This window comes from Lipotes vexillifer, unplaced genomic scaffold, assembly GCF_000442215.2.
Source record: "Lipotes vexillifer unplaced genomic scaffold, Lipotes_vexillifer_v1.1 scaffold524, whole genome shotgun sequence".
Lineage (NCBI taxonomy): Eukaryota > Metazoa > Chordata > Mammalia > Artiodactyla > Lipotidae > Lipotes > Lipotes vexillifer.
This window is the reverse complement of record NW_006774722.1, coordinates 1,979,951-1,992,361: the sequence shown is the minus strand read 5'-3', so window position 1 is coordinate 1,992,361 and position 12,411 is coordinate 1,979,951.

Genomic DNA, 12,411 nt, shown 5'->3' with positions numbered 1-12,411 from the left:
TCGGCATTCATGCTCCTTACCCACCCACTGCCAGAAAGTACTAGGCAGTGAGACAGGCCGCGAGCTGAGTCTGAGCGCCTGGCAAGTCACACCAGCACCCCTGGGCCTCGGCTTCTCCCCTGGACAACGAATTTCATCACACCTCCCCCTGGGCAGAACCAAGGAGACTTTCCCGCACATGAGATGTTAGTACGTGCCTAGAGCTGAGGGCACAGGCTGCTTTATCCTCATCAGAGCCCGGGAAGAAAGTCTGATGGAGAACTCACCCCAACTCTTCCCAGATCAAATTTCTGAGTGTCACGAGGGGGTCCCCTATGATACAGATACTATATTTATAGAAAATATATAAAAGTGCAGGATGCCTTGAAAAAGAATATATATATATATATATATATATATATATATATATATATATATATCTGCATAACTGTTCTGTACACCTGAAACCAACATGATATTGTAAATCAACTATACGTCAATTGAAAATTTTTCAGTTTTTTGAGCTAGACTTCAAAAAAAAGGCAGGATGCCTAGTTAACTTTGAGTCTCGAAGAAACAATGAATTATACGCTAGTAAAAGTATGTCCTGTACAATCCTTATACTACGAGTATCCATACTGTCCCTGAAATCTAAATTCAGCTGTGTGTCCTGTATTTTATCTGACAGCCCCACCTGGGACCCCAGGCCCACTGGCTTCTATTATCACCAGTATCCTGTTTTCTCCCAGCTTTTAGCTAAGCCCAGACTTTATTTCCTAAATGTCCAGGTTCCCCATGTAGAATAATAAGGAGGGCCGAAGTTCCACGTGAGGTAAACTGAGAATTGCCAAGGGTAGAGACAAGGGGAGAGAGAACATGTGTTTCCTAATTTAGTTAAACATTGAAAACCTGTTCCTCGTTGGTTTCTGCGAGGACCTTGGTGGTTATCACTGTGGATGTGAGGCCACGTTTCCTGTGGCGAGGGGCACGTGTGTTTGCATCAACAGACCGCGTTTCTAGGAATCTCCCCAGGTTGTGAGGCCCTCTGCGGTCACAGAGGAAGAGGGTCGGCAGGGAGGCCCTGTGGGCAGGGCTGCTTGGGGGTGAGGGGCCCTGGAGAGCCCTCACCCCATGTGGGATAAGCGCCTCCGCCCCGGACTTTTGTCCAGCTTCCCCATCGCACTGTAGACAACCGGGCCCGTCCCAGAACCAGAGGTGATCACTTGCCTAATTGCTGACCTTCGCTGTGGGGTCCAGGGGGAAGGAACAGAGCTCAGGGGCCTCTACTTTTCACTCAGAGTCACCAGCAAATGGGCACGAAACCAGCAGGGAGGCCACCCGCTCAGGACCCTGCAGTGCATCCCTCCAATGGGCTGAGCTCGGGCTCTTCCACTGGGGTCCCTGTACTTCTGGAACGGGTCGGGGACCACCCCTGTAGACACTACAAGTAAACACGTGCCTCACCCAGGAGGGAGTGAGCATAGAATTCTCCTTCAAGAGTTCTTTTAGAGGGAAGGGTTATTTTATGGTAAGATCAATGGATCTGCTATGGAGGGCAATGCCAAATGTTTGTGTTTTGAAAATAAATGCAAAAAATAACATATGTAGGACTCCGGGTTCTCCATCAGGAGGTGATAGGGACAACGGCAGCCTCCTGGGCATTGCAAGGATTAGATAAAGAGATGTAGGCAGGGGCTTCCCTGGTGGCGCAGTGGTTGAGAGTCCGCCTGCCGATGCAGGGGGCACGGGTTCGTGCCCCGGTCCGGGAAGATCCCACGTGCCGCGGAGCGGCTGGGCCCGTGAGCCATGGCCGCTGAGCCTGCGCGTCCGGAGCCTGTGCTCCGCAACGGGAGAGGCCACAACAGTGAGAGGCCCGCGTACCACAAAAAAAAAATAATAATTAATTAATTAATTAATTAATTGAAAAAAAAAAAGAGAGAGATGCAGGCAAAGCCCTCCCTCCCGAGCACAGCACTGGGCAGAAATAGTCAGACCGTCTCTGATCATAATTATGAGACTGAGATGTCTTCAGCTGGTCTCGTATATCAGACCTCCCTGTGCATAAAGAAGTTACGAAACAGCAGAAGAACGCCAGGCTTTCAGCACCGGGGGAAGCTTTCACTTGATTTTCTAATGACATCATCTGGTCAGGTCTCAAACAGACGGCAAGAGCCTGAAGGTCACCTGCCTTGTCTAACGCGCCCAGATGGGCACCCATCTTGTACATTTGTGGCCAGACATGGCTGACCCGGAAGATCCCAGAGATTCCCATTACCAGTGGAATTCCCATTACCCAGCCACTGGCTGCCTACCCAATGGCCGCTGCCAGCTGAATACAGGTGTTCCCAGCCCAGAAAAATCCCACTGTGGATGCTAAGGAGGTCCCGATAGAGGATGTGATGGGCCCGTGTTCAGGGAGCTTGGTGTGCTCACCCAGACACACGCAGCTCAGATGGGTGGGTTCAGGATCCCTGAGTCGTCTGCCTGGATAGAAAGATAGAACCCAGTCTCTGGACAAAACACCCAAGGTCAGTGTCCTGCTCACTCACACCCTCTCGGTGGTCCTGACCTTCCTTCTTAAGAACTTTCCAAATTTGGTGATGGTAATCCTTCTTGCTGACCTGAAAATGGACTTTCCCAATGGCCGCCGGAGATCATCTACACCCTGCTGTATTTCTCCACTCGATGGAGACGCCAGCCACATGCCCTGGGGACTCTCTCTGCCCCTTCAGTGGGTTGTCCGTGTCCCTGTCTTGGATGGACCAACTGTGAACAACCCATGAACTACATGAGGACCATACATAGGTCTCAACACACGGCTCTGAGCACCTAGTTGTCAACAACTGAGTCTGACTGTAGGGGACCATGGGGGGATATTGTAAATAATTTAAGAGAGCATAAGGGACGCCTCCTCTAATTAGGGGCCGGGATGTATTCTCACTTTCTTATTGACCTAATAATTGTTGCCAATGTACAAAGACAGTTGTCTCAACAGTTTGACTACCACTCGGCCCTCTGTTTCTCATTCATGCCTCTTGCTCAAGCTGCTGTTATCCTGTTATCACCTCGGAGAGTGAGACACCCTGCTCGTGTCAACTCGTGCATTTAAACCTCTCTTCCAATTTACAGCCTGGGCTCTGAAATATGCATAGGCGTTTTCAGGGTAATTAGCCTCACACACAATTTCAGCCAACATCTGATCAACCCCAGCTCCATAATGAGCTCCTACTAAAATATTACACTTCGTCTTAAGTACTTTGGGAGATATTCCCTGTTTATGAAATATACTTTGTTAACATCAGCCCAGTTTGGAGATTAGGGAGCCCCGGCCTTCTTTGTGGTGGTAGATTTGCCCCCAAAGCCATTTTTTTATTCCAAGCCATGATCCAACATCTTTTTTCCCCCAATTTCAGCTTCATACAGCCTTTCCTTTTTGAAAAACAAAGCCTAACAATTGCAATTCTCCCTTGGCCAGTGGCCAGACATCCAAGGGCTGGAGCCAGGAGATTAACGGATACACCCGGAGAAGGCAAGGTCAGAGACCGGAACATTCTGGACACATGTTTGTGCTGGAGACCAGACCCCAAGGCCCGAGAGCACCCATACATGAGGGTCGACACCTCCTGGTTTGAATGACATACTGAGGACCTTTGGAACCTGTGAATGAAACACGCCTGTGACATTAATTAATGCCAGGCAAAATGTAACAGCAGATCTTGGAGACTAAAAATAGACCTATGCCAACTGATTCATCCCCTGACTGCACAGAATTCGGAGCTCTATTATCTGCTTCTCTTCTCCAATAAGGTACATTATGGCCTTTTTCCTTTCCCTCCATCTTTGTCGTTCTTTTTTCACTTCTCTCCTTCTGGTCGAGAGGCTTAAACCTTCCAGAGGAGATGTCCCCGCTCGACTCCCCTCCAACCCACAAACACGCATGATAAGCAAGGAAATCATTTCTTTTCCTGGCCCACATGGTGGTGAGCTATGTAATTTATCCTTAATATTTTCCACGAGGATGTCTCTGCCTGTTGCCTCACACACAGAACTCTATAGCTTCCTTTCCGATCACAGTCCGTTCTATTTTAAACTTTGTTGATTTCTACTGGGAAGGAAGCCTATTTCATACAGATTAGCTGGGCAGCTGGGTCTGATTGCTTCTGATTGCCGGGCTTGGGGCCACTGGGGAAACAGGTTTCCCAAAGCCCCTTGGATGGAGAACCATTCCGTAGGGTCCCAGAGGACCCACTCTGGGGTCAGTGCTCACTCGAGGGAAAAAGGCCAGTATCCTCAGCGGGAAATCAACAGGTCAAGCCAAAGGCAGGGTCAGACCTTAGTCCACATCTCAGGCTCAAGGAGGCTGTGCTGAGAGGTGAAAGGGAGCCCTGAGAAGCCCCTCGTTCCAAAGGTCTCACGGGGACCTGAGTGGGGGGGCTTGTGTCAGAGAAAACTGCGTGTGTTTGGAAGGAAGCGTCCATCATGCTTGCCTGAGAGAATCACTCAGGAGGCAACAGACAAGGCTCAATGATTAAGATCCCTTCCTCTGGCCTTGCCTCCCAGACCTCCAGGTGCATAAAGAAATCACAAAGACCTCTCTCACCTTGAAGTGGTCAGTCCACAGGCAGGTGGAGGCTGCCGCGCTCTCCTGAAAACCGGTGGCTCCGATGAGGCAGGAGTATTCTCCCTGTTCGTCCCATCTCTGCTTCTCTTTATGCCTTCTCTAGAGGAAACCGAATGCTGGAAGTTTTTGTTAATTGTGTGTGTGGAGGGTGCTGCGTGTCGGGGTGCCGGGGCGATGGGGGTGGCAGGGGGCCCCAGGGGGGTAGGGCTGCAGCCTGCCCTGGTGTGGGCTCGGGTTTAATGGCCGATGCTGGGGATGCAGCTTGCCAGCCGATGCTCAGCGCCACTGCAGCTCTGTGTGTGGGCGACGGCAGCTACACGGCTGGGTTTCAAACCATCACACTGAACATTTGCAAACAGATAAAAAAACAAAACCATCCGGTACGAATGGAAACTTCTGCTTTCCTTTCTCTTTCTGCGCTCTCTCCCTTGCACCTCCCTTCTCGGGTTTCGGAGGAGGTGGGCGAAGGTGGGCGTCTCTCTCTGCAGGCCCTCCCGGTCCCATCTCTTCCAGGGGCACCATCCACCCCTAGGGCCACCAGCATGGACAGGTGCATCAGGTCGTCGAGACCAACCCCCAGGGTGCTGGGCAAGCCCAGACATTTAAGGATTTTCTCTTCTCTGGGGTCTTGCCCAGATTCAGCCATTGAGACCCATCACACCCAAGGAGGATTTGGGTGTCCTTATCTGGCCACCTTTAGCCCTCCTAGTTTCAAAGCTACCTTAGAACTGGCCGGCAAAGGGGAATGAGGTGCACTTTCACATCTGGTGAGACTTTTCCCAAGGAATACTCTGTGAATGGTGGCATGAGATACTCCATAAAAAGGAAAAAAAAAATTGTCCTGTGGCCAAATTACTTCGAGAACTGTTGCATCCTGTTGCTCTGAGATAGTCACAGAGCATGTTCGAAGGTAAAGGCTCTGAGAAGTCCTGCAATAGAGGATCCTATTTGCCTTTGTTTAATCCAACATTTCCAAAATGTGTAAACCTTAGAGGAATCCCCTCTCCCCAAACACCACCACCACCAATGACAACACACACACACACAAACACACGCATGCACACACATTCATATCCGCCTCCCTCTGCCCCCCACCCCCAGTGGTGGCCTGACCCAAATCAACTCTTTCAGCCAGAGAGCAAGAGAGGGCAAGCAAAGAGAGATCCTGGGAACCAAGCAGGTCAGAGGTCACCATCTCAGGTTACTATCAGCTTGTTATTAATATGGGTGCCCTGGATGGTTACCAATGAACAAGAGACTGTCGTTCTGGCTGGACGAGGAACATGAGGGAAGCAGACAATTTTTCAGGGTTGTGAGGGGCTGTCGGGGCATCTTCTCTCCCATCCCAGTGGGTCCCCTCCTCACTTCCGCAGCCCAGGGATGAGGGGCAGCCTGTGCTGGATCCCCACGCGGGCAGAGTCTGGAGGAGTTTTCTGGTGGCCTGCTCACAGACCTCTGCTGGGCACTATAAAGATCAGATGACATGTCTGATCCCGGAGGGCATGAGACTTAGGAGGCGGAAGAGTAGAAGCATGGGGCACATAAACTCTAGGAGAGAAATTTGTGAATAGAGACATTGTCAAAAAGGGCTATGACAGGAGGACAGGCAGGGGAATTGAACTGGGGGTAGGGGAGGAAAATATGGCGCACTCTGCTGGATTGGGGGTACCGTGGCTCATCAGTGCCAACAGACTCCAGCTCTATGGCTCACTGTCGATGGGGACCTTGGGCAAGCCTTGGCCTCCTCATCTGAAAACTGTTCTTTTGACCAAGGGTGATCTTGCCCCCCAGGGACATTTGGGAATATCTGGGGACAGTTTTGGTTGTCACAACTAGAGACAGTGCTACTGGCAGCCAGTGGGTAGAGTCCAGCGATGCTGTTAAACAGCCTACAATGATGGATAGGGTGAGCCCACGACAGAAACGATCCAGTCCAAATGTCAACAGCCCAGCAGGAGTGGAGGACCCAGTCTGGGTGAGTCCTCCAGCCCCCTGGATGGGGATCAAATGAGACAATACACGTGAGGATTCTGAATAAACCCGGAGGTAGTTATGTTATATTTGGTAGGAAAGAGACTTCCTTATCATCTAGATGGCATTTCTTCTCTGATTGGGTGGTAAGATGGAAACAGATGGAAAGTAGTGTAAGAGCTCTCTGTTTCAGACCAAGAGGAGAGAAAGCCCGCCTGCCTTGTAAACACTCCAAATTACATGATTTGAAAAATAAATAAATAAGAAAGGGGAAGAAAAGAAATGCCTCCTCTTGCTTAAGTATATCAGAGAACTTGAACTCTGTGTGAACAAAGTGAAATGGGCGTAGAAAAGCTTTAAAAAGCTTGCAAGCACTTCGACGGATAATCTTTGGTAATTAGAGCATTTTACAGAATCCATTAAAGAGGCTTTAAACAAAGCCGAAATTATTTGTTGACCTTTCTCTGAAGGAGGGTAATAATGGTTGTGCTGACAACACTAATGCATCTGGCCTGGCTGGGGTTTTTTTTTTTTTTAAAGAAATCTTGGGCCAGGCTTGCAATTCAATCCCCAGCACACAGCAAATTATTGGAGACCAACAAAAAAGGGGAAGTGAAATTCAAGTTCAGATGCATGTTCCAGCTGACTGGCCAGCCTCGAGGAAGGAAAGCTGGCCGTGTCTCACTCTGCACCCCAATTCCGGTAGGACTCCCAGGACAGGATTCAGAGTCTGGGCCCTGGAAACAGATTCTCCTGGATGATGGAGAAAAACAGGTGGGTGGGAGCCTGGGAGAGGCAGGTAGGGCCAGGCCTGCCGTGGATGGAGTGAGGGTCAGGCCAGGCCCGAGAGAGAAGGAAGGGAGGATGGGGGGCAGGCGGGGCAGGGGGACGGAGTCTGGGTCAACACCAGCGCCCTCGCAAAGAGGCTTTTGAAGAAAAAACAACCAGCCAAGTTTCTGACATGGACACCACACAGGACCCACACTTGTCAATTACATCATCTTCCTCCAGGGGCCAAGACAGAGTAAGGCCAGCCTGAAAGTCCGGGTGCCCCTGTGCCTTCCCCATCCACAGACCCGTTCACTAACCAGGACAGGCAACAGCCATGTATCTGAGAACTTCCCTGTGCCAGCACTTTGTTTGGCCCTAGGAGCAAAACGGTGAAGGAAAATCAAGAAGCATGGTCTCTGCTTTCAGGGGGTGCATAGTCAGTTGAGGTAAAAAAGACCAAAAAACAAATCAAAGAATCATGAAAAAATCCAATTCATTCAATCATTCATTTGATGAGAATTTGAACCTCTACTTACTCTAGGCACTATTGGAAGAGAGGGAAAAAATGTGAGCAAATAACTATCAAAAACCACAATGAAGGATAAACAACAAGGTCCTACTGTATAGCACAGAGAATATATTCAATTATATTCAATATCCTATGATAAACCAGAATGGAAAAGAATATGAAAAAAAGTGTGTGTATATATATATATATATATATATATATATATATACACACACATGTATAACTGAATCACTTTGTTGTACAGCAGTAATTAACTCAACATTGTAAATCAACTATACTTAAATTAAAAAAAAAAAAGCCCACAGTGAAAACAGAACAATGTTATGAAATTCTGGCTGGAGAGTACGGCTCCGTGAGAGCTCTAAAGCCCAGGCCAGCTCTCTTTGTTAAAAGGGGCTGGAGGGACCAGCGTTAGGGACCTACTTATCCAGGCTGAGATGGTTGGGAAGGGAGCAGATTTCCCTTCCTCTATGCATCATTATTCAACACCAGATTCTGTGCCACCTGACCCCACAATTGCTGTGAACCCCAAACTTTGGAAGCACTGCCTCAAATGTGAAAAGGGCCCCAACCGTCCCAGCACGGTCTTGAGGTCTCTCGGAGGGAAGAGGCTGTTCAGAACCTAGGACAGAACTCGTGTGCCTGGTGGTCTAGCTCCCCTACCTTCCTGGCGAGGCCAGGCCAGAGGAGGTTCAGGGCTCCCCGCTCAGGTGTGTCCCACCTCAGGGAACCAGCTACTCTTCAGGTGTGTGGCTGCTGCTTTCTGAGTGCTTCACTCCCTCCTGTGTCTGCTCCACCCCATTCCCAGTGCCAACCCCTGACTCTTCGTCTGACACTCAGATGTGCCAAGCGAGGATCGAATCGATTCACTTGGTCCATATAGGGCCTTGCAGTTGGGCAGAGCTTGCCCTCTGGGTCAGTTTGTAAGCTTCAAGCCATCCCATGGATGACTGCTGTGAAGTCAGGCCACCACTGAGCCAGCCCCAGGTGAGGAGGCAAGGTCATGTGTATTTCCCCAAGGAGCGCTGCCAGCATTCCCGGGAGAGCCCCTTTCCCAATACACACGTGCCAGGAGATAAGGGTCCAGGCCAATCTGACGGTTCATGAGATCATTTCACACGGTCTACAGCTGATTTTTTGTAATTGTAGTAGTTATATTTTTATTTAAATGCAACTTAGTACAGCTCTAGCCAACAGATCCAACTCATGTGTATCCCTTTTAAATACATTTTCATAGCCAATTTAAATAAAATAATAATTTTATTCTAAGACTTACATGGAAATCTAAACAAACTAGAAGAGCTGAAAAGATTTGAAAAAGAAGAATAAATTTGGAGGAATCACATTATCTAATTTTAAGACTTACTCGATAGCTACAGTTATCAAGAGAGTATGGTACTGATGGAGATAAACACATAGATCAACAAAACTGAACAAAGGACCAGAAACAGAGCCACACGTACATGCCTGACTGATGTTGACAAAGGCGCAAAAGCAATTTAATGGAGGAAGGATAATCTTTCCAACAAATGTTGGAGCAATTGGATGTCTCAGGCAAAAAAAAGAAAAAGAAAAAAAAAAGCAAAATCTATGCTGAACCTCATACTTTATACAAAAAGTAACTGAAAATGGATTGCATATTTAAATGTAAGGTGTAAAACTGTAAAACTTTTAGAAGAAAACATGACAGAAAAGCTTTGGGACCTAAAGTTAAGGCAAAGAGTTCTTAGACATGACACCAAAATTACAATCCACCAGGGCTGCCCTGGTGGTGCCGTGGTTGACAGTCCGCCTGCCGATGCAGGGGACACGGGTTCGTGCCCCGGTCCGGGAGGATCCCGCGTGCCGTGGAGCGGCTGGGCCCATGAGCCATGGCCGCTGAGCCTGCGCGTCCGGAGCCTGTCCTCCGCAACTGGAGAGGCCACAACAGTGAGAGGCCCGCATACCGCAAAAAAAAAAAAAAAAAAAAAAAAAAGAGAGATGCTGTTAAGAGGATGAAAAACAAGCTTTACTGAACAGCTGGTACTGGAACAACTGGACATCCACATGCCAAAAAAATGAACCTAGACACAAACCTTAGACTCTTCACAAAAATTAACTCAAAATGGATCACAGACCTAAGTGCAAAATACGAAGTTATAAAACTCTTAGAAGATAACATAGGAGAAAACCTAGGTGACATTCTGGAAAAAGGAAAACTATAGAGACAGTAAAAAAAAAAGATTAGTGGTTGCAAAGAGTTAGAGGGGAAGAGGGAGGAATGAATAGGCAGAACACAGAGGGTTTTTAGGGCGTGTATGATATTATAATAATGGATACACGTCTTTATACATTTTTCCAAATTCATAGACGGTACAGTACCAAGAATGAACACTGATGAAAACTGGAGTCTTTGAGTTATAATGATGCATCGGCGTAGGTTCTTCAGCTGTAACAAATGTAGCATCTGATGGGGGATGTTGATGGCAGAGGAGCCTGTGCACCTATGGGGGCAGGGGGCATATGGGAGCTCTCCTGGACCTTCTGCACACTTTTGACGGGAACCTAAAACTGCCCCCCCCCACCAAATGAAGTCTTTATTTTTAAAAAACAGGAAGAAAATATTTGCAAACCACGTATCTGGCAAAAGACTAGCATTTGGAATATATAAAGAATTATCAGAACTCAACAGTGAAAAAATAATAATAATCCAATTAGAAAATGAGCAGCAGACATGAAGAGACACTCCACCAAATGGATAACCAGACGACCAGGAAGGACATGAGAAGATGCTCAACGGATCAGCCACTGGGGGATGAGAACTAAAACCATGATGAGATATCACCGCACACCAGTCAGAATGGCTAAGATAAAAAATACCAACAATATCAAGCCTGGCCCAGATGTGGATAAACTAGATCACCCACCGGTGGCTGGTATGAGTGAAAAACGGGACAGTCACTCTGAAAAATGGCTTCGCAGTTTCTTATGAAATTAAACATGCACTTATTAGGCAGTTCAGCAATTGCACTTCGGGGCATTTCTCCCAGAGAAGTGAAATTTTATTTTCACATACGAACCTGTACATGTATGTTTATAGGTGCTTTATTTGTAATAGCCAATAACTGGAAACAGCCCAAATGTCCTTCAACAGGTAAGTGCTTATATAAACTGCTGTGTATCTGCACCATGGAATACAATTAAGCAATTAAAAAAAAAAGACTTAATACACTCAACAACTTGGATGAACGTCAAGGGCATTTTGCTGAGAATGGAAAAAAAAAATTGTACATCTCGTATGATTCAATTTAAAATGACAAAATTATAGAGATGGGAGAACAGATTAGTGGTTTCCAGGGCTTAAGGATGGAGAGTGCAGTGAGATCACAAAGGGGCCACCCAGGGGGCTCTTTCATGGTGACTGACAGTTCTGTATCTTAATAGTGTCCACATGTGATAAAATTGCATAGACCTGTACACACACACACACACACACAAATGAGTGCATGCAAAAACTGGTGAAATCTGAGTAAGGTCTGCAGCATAATTAATTGTATTGTACCCATGTCAGTTTCCCACATCTGATATTTACCATAGTTATTAAGATGTTACCAATGAAACAGGGTGAAGGACCTCTCTCTACTATTTATGAGTCTATAATTATTGAAAAAAGTTTTCCAAAGAGAAAATTTTTAATTAAATAACAGTACAGGTGATTCATGAATTCAGTAGAAAAATTGTGATGGTGACACAAGACATGCCCAAGGTCTAGGGATGGATATTCCTCTGGTCCTGAGGGTCCTAGTCCCACCCAGGGGCAGAACCTGTAGGCATCCAAGCCTTAGACACCCAGTGGACAACAGAGGCAAAACTCTAGCCCTTCTCCAGTTCAGAGGTGGTCAAATTTAAAATCACAGTGCCTCTAAGTCCAAATGAGCCAACTTTCTAAATGGCCAGAGACCTTGCTTAAACTCAGTTGAAACTGAATTGAATGATACAGAAGATGTCTTTGGGATAAGAGCAGCCTCACAGAAATACCACATTTCATCAACTTTAAGACACACAATTGCAAGAGGCACCATTATTTTTTGTTCTGCTATGAAAGAAAAATACACTGCCAATTAAACCATGACACAATGTTTTCTTATCACTCAGCCTTTTAAATTTTACTTATTGAAAGAATTCTTTGATACGTAATTAGACAGATTTTAATCACATATTACTATTGTGCATACATAAAAATGAAAATACAAGTGAAATAAATTGGTTGTTATTCCTCAAACTTCTTTATACCGAGTCCAAATCTTCTGAATCACTTTTCAGCTCAGACTCATCAATGTCTGGGTTTTTGTCCACACTCATATTCTGTGCATTCATCCATAGCACTGATGATGTGGCATTTCTTTAAAGAATCCATGAAAGGATTAAAAGTCGTGAGTGCTGGAGTCTGAAGTGGACTTTAGAATTATATATGGTTTTTCTGCTCGGGTTCCCATTTCAGCAATGTTGCTAAACGTCTATGATTTGCTCAAGTCCTCCATTCCTCCATCCCTATAACCAT